Source organism: Antechinus flavipes, chromosome 4, assembly GCF_016432865.1.
Source record: "Antechinus flavipes isolate AdamAnt ecotype Samford, QLD, Australia chromosome 4, AdamAnt_v2, whole genome shotgun sequence".
NCBI lineage: Eukaryota > Metazoa > Chordata > Mammalia > Dasyuromorphia > Dasyuridae > Antechinus > Antechinus flavipes.
The window spans coordinates 104,849,825-104,864,516 of record NC_067401.1 but is presented as its reverse complement, the minus strand read 5'-3'; the positions used below and the strand labels follow the sequence as shown (position 1 = coordinate 104,864,516).

The window sequence follows — 14,692 nt, the reverse complement described above, 5'->3', positions numbered from 1 at the left end:
AGAGAATACTACATGTTCAGAACAGAATTGTAAAAAAGCCCTTTCAGTGCCTTACACAAAAGGCATTGGACAAAAACAAAGTGTGATTATGACCCTGATCCCCGTCCCCAGGCACAGTGGCCTGTGATCTTTCAACAGCCCTTTCATTCCCATCACAATCATCCTAGAAGCAGCCCCATTTTTTTACCATTATCCCCACCCCCATTCTTTTAAGTAGTTTCCCAACATGTCCTCCAAGAAACAGCTGCCCAAAGATTCCTTATAGCTGAGGAGAGAAAAGGTATACAATGACAAGACTGATGTTGAGTTTAAAGGAAGGATATCTGCAGCCTGTCTATTGAAGCAGTGCAAAAAAGAAAGCTGATCCTTAGAAGCACAGAAGAAAATATACACAGAGAATGCTATCCACTGGGATCTGATTTCTTCCCCTCCCTTCCATCCTTGAATTTTTGTACACTTGACATAGGACATGCTTTTTTTTCCCTCCCAAGAGTTGTATTCAATATTATATAGCATCTTTCCTCCTTTCTAAGAGTTCTGCTGCTACTTTCATCAGATAAATCAATCCAAAAAGAGTAGGGAGAGAATGACTACCCCATTTTGAAAGAAGCAAAATTGAACTATGAAACAAAAAGATGTTTGCCTAAACTGAAATAGTGAATGAAAACAAAGCTGGCAAGTTCAAATCCTATAATCTTTATCATATTCCTTATTTAAGATCAAATAACTTGAAGTTGGAAGTGATCTAAAAGGTCATTTACATCTAGTTTATAGTTAAACAGAATTTTCTCTACATCTCCAACCTATTAAGCCAAAATTTGCTTAAGCTCCTGTATTTCCATATGACACCAACTCACTATCAACTCTGAGAAGAAACAAATGAAGTACTAAAGTCAGATCCCACTTAGCACCTCTAAGATGACTGAACTTCAGGTCCTTTTTGCTCACATGTAAAAATTATGTCCATTCAAAATTGGCAGATCAATTAAAACTGAAAAATTATGTAATGGATATGCATTCTTATGACAACTGGTCAACTGCAATGGCTTTTTCTAAGTCTTTGTCCTCTCTAAGTCTCCCCTCATAAAACATTTAATAGTATTTACCACCCTCTCCTAAATTCTCTTGTCTCTCTAGGCTCCCAAGACATCACACTTTTCTGGCACTTTAGCTTAACTCCCTACTCTTTCTCCACTATTAGCTTCTCATTGTCTTCCTAATCCCTTAATATTGGCATTCCCCAAGATTCTTAATCTTCTCTTTCCTGTACTCAGATCCTAGGAAATCTCATTAACTCCCAATATTTTAACCATATCCTCTACATAGATGATTACTAAATATCTAACCCTAACATATATCTCCATCTGCTTCTAGGACATTTGAACCACTTCATAAACATTCTAGGACCATCAACTATGTACCAGGCTCTTAAGACACTAGAGATACAAAGGTAAAAATGAGTCCGTCTCTGTCCTCAAGCATACAGTCTATCAAGGGAGATAAGGATAGGAACAAGGACAGGATGCTCCTAACAAAATTCCTCTAATGCAAACTGTCCAATTATTGTCTTAAAGGAGTTTCCTAGAACACTGAAAGGTTCAGGACTTGCTCAGAGTCACACAGCCAGGAAGGATCAGAAGTAAACTTTGAATCAGGTCCTCTTGATAGTGAGGCCAGCCTCCTCTCTATCTATACTATCTTAACTAACATATAAATATATACAAAATAAATATAAGATAGTTTGAGGAAGGAGGACACTAGAGTTGGAAGAAATCAGGAAAAGTTTTATGTAGGAAGTGGTATATGACAAAACTTTAACAGAAATAAGGATTCTAAGCGGTGAGAACACATTTCAGGCACAAGAGAAAACCATTGCAAAGGCATAGAGAAAGAAGATAAAATGTCATAGATTAGAGACTGTGTAGCTGGATTGTAGAGAAAATATAATATATGAGGCTAGAAAGATAAGTTGGTGCTGGGTTATGAAGGGGTAAAAATGACCAAACAGAAGTAGTTCTGTTTTTTCTAGAGGCAATAAGAGAGCTACTGGAGTTTAACAAGCAGGAAAATGACATAGTAAAACATGCATTGAAGAAAAATACTTTGGTAGTTGTGTGAAAAATAGCCTGGAATAAGAAAAGATAAATGGTAGTCTAAAAGCTCTGCTAGTACCTCAACTCAATCCATAGTTGTTTTTTGGTATAAGTGAGGCGATTCAAATGGTCTAGATTCCTGGTAATCTAGAGATTAGTGGCAATAAAAAAGTTGTTAAGAATCATCTTTAAATCGGCAGCAGGTTCTAAGAGTGAAAGAATTCACTCATTCCCAAATTATTAGTTGCAAAATGAAGGTTTATTGTTAGATAGAAATCAGTTTACCAAGAGACTGACTTATATAATAGATCTATGGGAAAAAGGAGTTTTGCACTGAGACAGAAGAATCCTGATAGCTGAGTGAACTATCTAGACCCATCTGCAAAAGACCTTCGATGAAGAAAGCTGTTATATTGGGTCTTAGTGGGGGCTGGGACAGCCCAAGCAGTTCAAACCCAGTGAGGGCTGGGGATCTCCTATTGGAATTAACAACACTTCAAAGGGGTGCTTTTTGATCAGGATTTCTAATTGAATCAAAGGCCCTGGCATCCTAGAAAGATAACTTTTTTACTTTGTCTACCCCAGGAGGAGCTGAGAATCTGAAAGGGCTCACAGATTAATAGGAAATACTGTTTCTTAAAGGGACCACAACCTGCTTCATTAGGACTGTCATATAAGGACTTAGAAGCAATGTATAGTAATTAAAATGAGGTAAGTTTAGATTTAGCATAATGAAAAACTTTCAGCTCCCTACATCTTCCTAAAATATTGACCTGCTTTAATAGTAGGATTCCCTCAATGGAGGTTTTTATGCAAAGGGATGAATTAGATGAATCAGAAGAAAGGATTTTTTCTAAGGTATAGATTAGACAAGATATCAAACTCTGAATTTCTTTAGATTCAGTTATTTTCCCATTTCTCATTACTATTTCTCTAAGTCAATCTAGCTTAAATAATAAGGAAGTACCTAATAGTCCAATTTCATACTCAATGACAAATATTGTTAAAGCTAGGTTTGTTTTAAGTAAGTTCAGGTCCTTTATAAGAAGGTAAATAATCTGGATTAAAAATAATGACAGAATTAACTTTTGAAAGAAAAGTTGGAAAGAAAAAAGAAAGCAAAGAAAGAATCCATTGAACGATCAACATCTGCTAACTAGATAGTTGCATAATTTAAAGACAAACTCTTACTGTCTGGGAATAACCAATGGTCAAAACCACCCATGAAAGTGAGGAGAATTGATTATGTAGTCTCTGGCAGTTGCTTTTCAGGCACTAGCATTTTGGAAGAATTAGTAACAAATTTTTTAAAAAGCCCCAATTTCAAGTAAAAGTTTCATCAGGGAATGTGTAAACTTGAGCCTTTCAGTAGGAGCTCAATTTCCTTTAGGGATCAAAGCCTAAGAGTAAAGAGAAATATAACAGACAGACAATAAAAATGCAAAACTTATTTTTGGAGCAGATTGTTATAACTCAGGCACAAAGAAACATAAATTTCAGGCATGAAATGATACTATGTTTATTTACATAGTGCATCAGCATTTACAAAGCACTTTGTATCCATTATCTCCTTTGATATTTGTAACAACATATTGCAGACTGTATAAAGTATTACAAATCCATTTTATGAAAGATTACATTCCCATTAGAGAGATGACAAAACTGACCCACATATGCTAAGCAGTTGGTGAAAGTAGACATGAAATTCAGGCCTTTCAATTCTAGGGTTCTTTCTACTAGGCCTCAGTACCTTTCAAAACAAAGAAGAAACCTAAAACCAACTAACAACTAAGGCAGTAGGGTTCAGAGGGAGAATAATTGCTTTAATTGGAAAGAGGCCAATATGCTGTATTTGTAGAAGAATTCTTCAGAGGAACTACTACACAACACAATCCTAGTTTGTAATTTCCAGCTAAAAAGTACACTAGCTCAAATCCATTGTTTGTTTCCTCCAAAAACTTTTATTCCACTCCCAGCAATATCCAGATTCACCTTGAACATCTTCCAGGTGAATATGAACCAATGCCAATCACACTGGTTTAGAAAGAACTTTTGATCTCAATGTTCAGTTAACTTCGAAGTTTAACTAGATTAGCTCTAGTCATATGTTCTAAAATAACCTCCATCAAATTGAAATTTAACTAGTAAACTGTTAGGAGAGAAAGAAAATTGGAGGCCATTTTAATATCTATTTTAGGATTGCCTGTGACCCTGACATCACATGTCTTTTTAAACATTAACCAACACGTGATGAAACATTGACTAAATACAAACATAGGCAGAAACGAAGTACAGGATAAGAAGATTCATGTGAGAGAGCCATTGAGCCATCTCTCATTCAAAAGAACAGGGACTACTTTCTTGTCCTGATAGCAACAAGTGAGATCTGTACAAGAAATGAAGTTAATGTAGGATCAGGAAAAATTCAAAAACTGAAAATTACAACTAACAAAACCAGAGATTAAATGAGAGTTGGCAACGGTAATCTGCCTGTTACAATGATCAAAAAAGTCAGAAGCTAGGTCTCCACATCTGGCATGAGGAAACTGGGAGCCTTTCTATTCTAGTGGAAGATTTCATCCAGTGCGATCAGAAGACACTATAAAGTTCAAAATCCCTCAGCTCTTCATTCCTTATAGTCGGTGCCAATGAATGATATCCAAAATACTTACTTGAGTTAAGTAGCATAGAAAGAATGCCACGAATTTTCATTCTTATCTGTTCACTAATTTCTTTCAAATATTTGTTGAACTACCAGTAGTGGGAGTACAAAATTATAATCCGTGCTGCCAAGAAGACTGAGGATGGTGGAATACTACTTGAACTCAGAAGTCCTGAACTAAAGGATTAGCACCAATGTGATAAGCCCCCAGGCCTACAGGGTAACTGAGGTTGTTGCTTGAAAGGGGCCTGGTTAGAAAGAGAATTAGTCAAAAAGTCCAAAGTAGATAATTATTGGGATCAGGCTCATAAGTGACTTGCAGCCTAGATAAGATAAGACGACTTTCTCAAGTTAAAAAAATGCAAAAAACACTAAATATTTGTTAAACTGAATTTCAAATCTAGGATCCGCACTAATTGGCTTAGTCTTTCTCTTAGTTTCAATAGAAAAAAAATCAAGGAAGAAATGTTGCCTTTGATCTCATCATTAAGATAATTCCCCTACCCCTGACACATGTACTCTGTAAATCAATCCAATTTCTATGATCTACAATATTCTCTGTATTCCCTAATTCAGACTTGCCCAACATTCCTCATTCTAGATTACCTGATAGTTTAAGAAAAAAATCCGAATGATAGAATGCTTTGTAACTTTCTCTAAAAACCAAAGGAAGAAAGAAGGGAAGATTTTAGTTATTAATAAGACAAGAATCTGAAAGCCATCCAATGTCTGGATCCTTCTGAGAAGGTATAATATCTTATACTGTTGAAGGCTGAAGTTGTGCATGGCTGATCTGCATCTATAGTCCAAATCCACTTTTTTTGGTCGTAGGCCCTACATTCCATCTGCAAGTAACCTTACCTGCAGCCCTAACTTTTGCTTTATAATATAGATTCATTTTGAAATCTACTCTTCTCATTCTTTTGTTTTCTCTATCACAGTCAAAACCATTAACTGGGAAGGAATGCTACTAAGACTAAACAATAAAAGAAATAGTTACTAATTAAGATAAAAGCTTTATACAACAATACTAATGAAGCGACCCAAAAGTTATTTTAAAATATTCAATTGAAAGAGTGGGTTCCCCAATTCAAAACAGTAGTCTTAAATGTCAATTCATGTTAAGAGTTCTAGAGAGAGAAGAAAATCTATACATATCAACTGCTGGAGTGGAAGGTCGGGAAAAAAAAAATCTTTGTTAAAGAATTGAGGAAGCTAAATAATCTGTTCTACAATAGTACATCAATTATGTGATTTCAGATTCAATTTAAACTATAGGCTTTTACCACCCCCCAGTGGCTCAATTGGATACCCACAAGTTATACCCAAGAAAACCAAGGATACCCAAGAAACTATATATCCCAGGCATTAGGTCTAGATGGGGACCTTTTTCCTTTAAAGGAAAAGAAACCAAAATTTGATTCTGACCATTAAATACATCGTTCTTTTTAAATCAGCTATTTAACAATTCTTTGAAAATCATTTTTCTTCAAAGGAAAAAAGAAAACAAAATTCAAATTGCATTGAGACTTAAAAAAATTTAATGGTGAGTTTCCTCCTCCATTTTTATCCCGCCCCTACCTTATTCCCAGGCTGTTTGGGGTCTTGAATGTGTTCTTCCAGACTTCACATAAATTATATATGTTCTAAAGGAGAAAAAAGGCAGATCTTTCAATTTATCTATTTTACTGTATGAACTTATCTCTAGATTTCCATTTACAAGTATCATACTAGATTGCCTACAGTAGGCTGTACTACTTCAATTATCAACCATTACACTGAACATTAAATATAGGCAAAGCCTAAGAAAATCTTGGCATTAGATTCAAAACTGTCCTTCAACTCTCTAGAAAGCTTTGTTGAAATCACAAGAAATTTTAACTTTCTTAAATTAGAGGTAAAGAAATTTTCTCCAGGGGATCTACTATATAAATATCACTTTTCTATTCTCTCCAATTTCTTTTTTACTCTTGAAGATATATAATAAACCGAAGATGGAAACTCTTAAAGCACTGTTTCAATAAGAACCTCTATGGGGAATTATCTAATTTAAAATAAGTTAAAGAATGAAATAAGAAATAGACTTCCTTATTATGTTGCTTGGAGGAAACACATTCAGTGACAATCATATAGCCAAATTAAACTGGGTGTTTGTAGCTTCCCCCCCCCAATACTGCAGTCAAGCCATAGTGGAGGTGGCCATTTCTTTTTTTCTCTGAATAGGACCTCCTCTGTTCAAATCACCAGCTCTTCTTTCAGAACCTTCTCCCTAAGTGATTACATACAGCTTATTGTTCCTTACACTAACTGCAGTGTCCCAGAGGGAATGCCAAGCTGTACTGTAATCTTAGGAGCAGAGGGAGCCCTGTGAAAAGGACTATAATTTCTTTTTAAAATAATAATGCTCAAGTTCCCTCACTTCAATATAAAAGATACTATGAGACTGAATAACTTTTAAGTTTTCCATTTTGTTTCCATCAAAGAATTCTAAGAAGTTCAAGAACTGATTTAGTTGCAACTTTTTTTCAAAAATTTTCCAAGTATCTCTCAGACAAAGAAACAGTAGCCCAAGGCAATGAAGAGCAAAAGCCCCGCCTCTATCCAAAGGTAGAACTCAAAAGAAAACAACCTAAGAGGAGATAAACGCCAAGGACACCTAGAAAAGTCACTCTCACTTTTGTCATGTTAAAGGACAAGGTCAAATGCTTGAATAAGGGTCACAAAACACATACCTGAAAAATACACTTGTAAACAAGGCAAGGAGGAGATTGGGAGCTAAACCAAGATAAGAAAAACTCCTGCTGGCGAAGGCAGGGCCCGTTGCAACTTTCTGGCTATGTAAAGAGAAATAAGGAAATAGAGAAATAACAGGAGAGGAAAGACACTGGTGATTCTGTTTGAAATAAAACTAGAGCTATCTAAAAACTAACAATACCTAAAAGTTTAGTTACTCTTTGGCTCTAAAATTTAAAAAATTCCATGATGATCTTAGAGCTACCTAATGTGATATTTCTCACATATCATAGATACACAACACACACACCTACACATACAGAAATAGTTACACTCCTTCACTGTAACAATAGCAAAAAGCAGTGTGGATAGAAAACTGGCTTCAAAAAACAGGAAAATCTATGTACGTATGTCCCTAGAAAAAGTCACTTTCAATGTCCCTAAATTTGAAGTTAAGGTGCTGACCTACATAAGTAGGAGTTTCTTCATCAGCTCCCATGGTATTACTTTTCACCTCAAAATTTTAAGTTAAGAATATGAAATATGCTATACATATAATTCTCTCTCTACAAAGAATGCTAAAACTCTACACTGATAGGCTGCTAGGTAGCGCAGTGAATAGAACACCAGCCCTGAAATCAGGAGGACTTGAGTTCAAATCTGCTCAGACACTTACTACTAGCTGTGTGATCCTGAGCAAGTTAATCCCAATTGCCTCCATTGGCAAATGGAGCAAAAACAACAACAACAACAAAAAACAACAACAAAAAAAAAACCCTCTATACTGATCCATTCTTCAATTTCTGTAACATTGTCCTAAGATTTAACACTGCTAAAAATCTAGGTAGTATAAACTTATTCCCTCTTAAGAGAAAAACTGAATCAGTTACCAGAAGAGGACTTTTTCAAGGTGATTAGATTTCAAGGTGATAGGAAAGCAAAGTATCCTAAGGTAGATTAATACTAAAGAATCAACTACATTACTAAGTTTAGGAAGGGAAGATTTAAAATAACACTAAAAGATCTAAAACAAAAAACAACAATCCATTGATCTATATAAAAAAGCCCAATGATATGTGATTGTATACAGATACCAAGCTTTTCCTCTCCAAGCCTGGGTCTCTTGTTGCCTAGAGCCTAGCTGGGTGAAGGTGGTAGGGATGAGTAGGGATGAGGCCTCAGCTTAATAAGGATAATCTGTAAAATTGCTGCAAATAAATTATTGAGAGTTGTCTAATACCAGCCAATATATCAAAGACCTTATTCGTGGAACATGTAACACAAGATACCAAATAGCTCTGGAAATGAAGTCAAACTTCTCTATTCCTTTCCAAAAAAAAAAAAAAAAAAATTATAGTTCCATGGCATTTTACAGATGTAACATCTTCCTATTTGATATTCTTACAACCCTGAAGGCCTTATTATTCATATATCATAGGTGAAGAAGCATATTCAAAGAAGTTGAGTAATTCAACCAAGGTCACACAATTAAGTAACAGGCTTAGGAACAGTCTTCTTTAGTCCAGGGCTCTTTACACTACACCCAAGATGGGAAAGCTCTTAATATTCTTTTGGAAGAACTGTCAGCATTGTAGAAGAAAAATGTATTTGGAATCTTAAGAAATAGGTTTGACTTCTGGCTATGACCACTTCTCTGGGCCTAAGTTTCTTCAACTGAAAAATAAGGGGATTTCATTAGGTCATCTCCAAAGTTTCTTCCAGCTCTAAGATCTATGATGCTGATTCAATCTATAAGAGATTTTTTTTAAAGCTCATCACTGGAACTTTATACCAACTTGATCTACACTGATATATATGTATATATTTTAAAAATTATATGAATTACTCTATTAAGACTGATGGTTCTCATGAAATGAAGGTAACCATGGATTCTCAAAGATTTTGTTACAAGGGTGTTTTACTCTAACAGGTCCTTCCAAGCTGTAAAGACTTGAGTAAAAAACTGTAAATCTAATCCTATTTTACAGAAAGCTTTTCTCAACCCTACTTAATTCTAGGACTTTCCTTCCTTCAATTTCTTACCTTTTGGGGAGGGGAGGTGCTGAGGCAATTGGGGTTAAGTGACTTGTCCAGGGTCACACTCAATTTCTCACTTTTTATTTTGTATATAGCTGTTGTGATTATTTGTTTGCTTGTGATAAACCCCATTAGATTGTGAACTCTTTGAGGGCAAGGATTGTCTTTGGGATCTTTCTGAATAAGCCCTAGAGCTGAGTTTGGTGTCTAGCACAAGGTAGGCATTTAATAAATGTTTCTTATTTGACTGACCAATGTTTCAAGGACCAGTGCAGTTAAAATCAAAGACATTCATCATTAAGTTGGCTACAGTGTGATGAAATTTTTGGCTGTAATAATTCTCAAAGATCATTTACTAAATTTATAGAGGGATTACAGTAAAGAACACATTAACAATGACAAAATAAATCAATAGAAATGTTAAATTGTCTTCAAAAAGTCCAAGAAATTTCTATAGCTTTATCTTACTAGCACATTATTCCAGGTACAAAGTTAGAGTATCTTGAAAATCAGAGAAAGTCTGATAAAGAGATGAAATATAAGGCAGATATCAAGAGTGTAAAAAGAGAGAATTAATTATTAGAACAATGATGGAGAAAAGTCCTATGTAAAGCACAAACTTTACATGAGCATGAAGGAAGGATGAGAGCACAAGCACTGTGTTTTTCTCACTTTCAATCTTATAGATTCAGTAACATTTACAAGTTAATGAAACAAAGTACACAGTACACACACTTATTCAAAGAGATGCACCAATCTACTTTTAAGAGTCACATAACAGTGGAGCCAACTGCTAACCCTTGCACACCACCACAATTCTCCAATAGTAAATTGAATCAAACTTTCTGGATGATAGTAATCTGAATTATTTCTTATACACCCTAATTAAAATCATTAATTTAGATAGCAAAAACAACTAGTGATATGTATTCACATTGTCCAGAGAAACAGAAGTACAGAGATACTTCAGGAAGACAAAAGCAAATCTTGGATTTGGTGTAAGTCAAGCTCTGAAGAATAGAATACTTCTACAAGTTGGATTTTTTGATCATATTTCCTTTTAAAGTGTTTTTGATGTCGCAAAATCCAGAACTACTTTCCTGTTTACACTAGTGGCAGAAGAAATGTCATATCAGGAAAAAAAAAAAAAAAACTTCATTTTTATCTGGTATGAATGTCTTCACCTCTTGGCAGGAGATCAGACCTGGGCTACTGAAAACTATTATCCTGCACAGTGGGTTGAGTGAAACAAAAAGCTTTTATTCCAGATCCTATCAACTTTCCCAGTTTTCTCCAATACCTGTCTACTCTCCTGAGCTACAGTCAGGGAAGAAAAAGAGACAGGAAAGCCTGCTTTTCCTTGTAGTAGTCTCCCACTTGATAGCCCAGGTCTAGTTCTCTGAAGATGAAGCCATAAACTCAGTACTCCTGGCTTCCTGTCTCCTGTTTACTTCTAAAAGAAATGAGATCATTTCATGACCCAGTTCTAAGAGATGTAACCTGTTATCAGGATTGTACTTTTAAAATAAGCTTTCTCCATTAGGAAACAGAAGAAAACACTATTTAGGAGCATTAGGAGAAAAGAAGAGAAGAAATTACAATACAGTAAACTTCTGATCATATATACTAATGTAGGAGAGAAGACCAAAACAACAAACAGTTCAAATATTATTTATGTTTATCTCTGATATGCAGACAGACACAAGCATCCACATATTTAATGTTTAATCTCAGTCTGACCCTTATAGATTAGTAGTTGGATTACAGACTTAGCATCTTTCTTTTTTAGGAGTCGAAAGTATCCTTACAAGCCATCTAGTCCAACACCCTCATTTTACAGATGAGAATACTGAGGCTCAAGAGAGGTTAAGTGACTTGCTCAAGGTAATAGAGGACCTTCTCAAATCACATAGGGGATGGTCATGAATTACTCAGAACTAAAAAAAAAAAGCCCTCATTACTTCAGAGGCAAACCTCTATCTTTGACTGAAAGCAAAAGAATTATTTGATGAATAATCTATTTCTATCTCCTATCTCCTGGAATGATATGTATATATAAAATATAAAAGGACAGATTAAAGGGCTCAGTAGCTATCATGGTTGTGTTCAGAGGCAAGCAATACTAGGTTATTTCCCAATCTAACACTTTGGGACAAGGATTTTTAACCCAGGGTCCATGAATTTGCTTTTTGAGTGTTTAGATATTTCAATATAATTGGTTTCTTTTGTAATCCTGAGTTTTATTTTATGAATTTAATAACAGCTTTATGATAAAAGATCCATAATGCAAAAAAAGCTCTAAGAACCCCCTGCTTTAGGAGATATAAAATTCTCAAGTCACTCTCCTCCAAAAACAGGTATATGTTTTGGGATCTATTAGCTGTGCTGTCCAAATTCACCATCATAAAATTTTACATAGTCTGCTCAAGTCACATCACCCTCTACTTCCAGGAAAGTTAAAAGAAAAGTAAAAAGAAACTTCACTGACATTATTTAACATTTAAATGCAAAATACCCTGAAGAATACCAAAGGAATTGAAAGATTCTAATTTTACTATCCCTCCTTTCATCTATCAGTCACCAAAATGGACTGTTCTGATGGATGCAAACCATGATCCCTATAATCATTTAAAACTTCCCAAACTAACCATGAAGCAGCTACCTTTTATTTTTAATCAATGAAAATTAAGTACTAATACTCTGGTTCCCCCCCAAATGCTAGAGTTCTAAGTAAATATCCTCAAAGACCTGAGGTTTTATCAGCTTGAGTTTACTGATAGAGGATTGTGTCATGAGTCGATGTGATTAAAAAAAAAAAAAATTTAGGGAAACAAACTTTGAGTAATACGCTTCTCAAACTTGGTTAGCCTGGTTCTCAGGTCATCATCATACATGCCATCATCAGGCCTTTACTCAAAGTTTTTCTTGACTGGGAGGATCTGTCAAGAGTATGAATTCTATAACTTTCAGAACCCAATCACATCCATGCCAGGATAAAAAAAAAAAAAAATGGAATAGGGCTTTAATGAAAGAATAATAATCATAATGGCTCAAAATAATATAAGACTTTAACAGTTTACAATGAAGTTAGACATTAGACATCCTCTTATCTTTCTCTAGCTTTGAGAGGAGCAGGCTTCTTCTATTCTGACTTAAGAGGAGGTAAACTCAAAACCATTGGATGGGAAAAGATTTAACTTGACTCAGTAGCATAACCAGTTCAAAGGGAGACTGATTCCCAGTCTATTAACAAAGTAAAATGCAGGGCTGACACCAAACAAACGAAGAAAATCATACATCAGCACAAGGAAGGTACATTCACTTTTGACACAACAGGAACTGTTCAAAAGCAATAAAGCAACAATTTAGGACAGAAAATATAGACTCCCATAGCCAATTAAACCTGTAAAAGAAATTCTAGTCAGTCAAATATATAATGACTAAAGTTGGATCAAAAAAAAAAAAAAAAAAAGGAACACCACCCTGTGTTTTAAGGAAAGCCTAGTAGGATATTTATGAGTACAATGGTCAGCAACTGAGCACAAAGGCAGGGCCTGATAGAATCACTTATGTCCTGAGAGCCCAGGAATTTAAAAATTGATTTCAACTCCTACTCACCTTCCCACTTTATGGCTGAAGTAAGGCCTGGCTGGACTCCTGAGAAAATAGCTCTGTAGATTCACTGAAGGACTGAGAAAAGTTACAATTTAAATGGCAAAAATGTCATACCTAAGGAACACTGGAACATACAAACTCTTTTTTTGTAGCATACTGTTCTGGCTCACACTGAACTATTTAAAGTCAAAAGTGAAATATTTATCTTATGTGGCTACTGAACATTTAAAAAATACACAAGAGTGTAGAAAAAAAAAAAAAAAAAGGACCCAGATCAACCACAGGTCTAAAACCAGTTCCATAATGGAACATGAAATTCATTTAAAAAAGAAAATTAGAATCCTCTCAACAATAAACACGGAACCCAAAGAAAGCTGCAAATAACAAGAAGCCTCAGCGAAAGGGAGGAAGTCACCTAGAGAATGCTGACAAACGCCAGAGCCAGTTTGTTTACACCAAGACTCCAACAACATATCATAAGCGAGTCAGAAATTCAAGCTACCAGATGCTTTCTGACTAACGGGGTCCAAATAAGACTGTTCTGGGGGTAGGGTGGAAGGGGAACCTGAGACTAGAGAAGCAAGGAAGAAATGACTTCCAGAACCCGGAGGCTGCTTCCGAGGGGCTGCCCTGACTTCTGCCCTGCTGCTAGAGATAGCACATTTCAGGACTGCGCGAAGGGACCCAGGCACCGGCTAGTGTCGAACCAAGTTCCCAGGGAGAAGGAATTAAGGTCACCCAAATGAGGTGTCCGACAGGGAGAGAAGGCAGCTGGCCAGGGAGGACTGAAGCGAGGGCAGGCCAAGGAAGGGGGGAATTGGACCCCACAGGGGAAATCAGTACAGTCTTGGGACTAGGAGGGCCGGCCGCTGGGGGAAATGGGGGACAGGCCCGGGGAGAGGGGGGCAGGCTGGGCCGCAGCGGGACACGGACCGAGCAGGTCAGGGGGTGTCCGGCTGGGGCGGTTACAAGCCCGGGAGCCGGCGAGGCTCGGCGCCCTGCTCCCCGCTTCGGGGCATCCTCCTGCCAGCGGCTGCTCTGGCTGCTCCGGGCCGGGCCGCCTGGTCCGCTGCCACCGCTGCCGCCGCCATCTTACACTGGCCAGCCGCCGCCACCGACGCCGCCGACGCCGCTGCTGCCGCCGCCGCCGCCGCCGCCGCCGCCGCCGCCACTGCCACCGCCGCCGCCGCCGCCGCCGCCACTGCCACCCTCTGCGCTTGCGCCTGCGCCGCCGCGCTTTCCGGCCCCGTTTGCGACGAGGCGCCCGAGAAGACCTGGAGAGTGGGTAGGGCGCGAGCTCCCGTCCCCCAACCCTTCTCTGCAGTCGCGCTGGGCGGGGTGAGGCTGGCGGCTAACGGAAGACCTGAGGTCAAGCGCGTGCGTGTTGGGGCTCCATAAAGCCCCGAGGCAGTGGCTGAGGCGCTCCTTCCAGTGGCGGAGAACGAAACTTCTGCCGGACCGTCACCGGCTCTGACAAAAATTGTCTCCGCATCCTAGGGGCCTGACTGAGCTCTTGTTTTGTACCCAGGCGGCGTATGCCTGTTACGGGGTT

The 14,692-nt window shown here is 37.4% G+C and overlaps 1 protein-coding gene across 2 annotated transcripts in view; it reads right to left on the bottom strand.

The window, feature by feature from the left end:
• The window catches only part of DCAF8 (DDB1 and CUL4 associated factor 8), a 49,480-nt gene extending 35,250 nt beyond the window's left edge, over positions 1-14,230 (bottom strand). For both annotated transcript variants that reach the window (XM_051993672.1, XM_051993673.1), the window contains exons 1-3: positions 13,144-14,230; positions 7,488-7,589; positions 6,337-6,401 (exon numbers count right to left, since the gene is read on the bottom strand). The gene's annotated coding sequence lies outside the window, so the exon portion shown is untranslated. The remainder of the gene's footprint in view (positions 1-6,336; positions 6,402-7,487; positions 7,590-13,143) is intronic.
• Between the last annotated feature and the right edge of the window lie 462 nt (positions 14,231-14,692).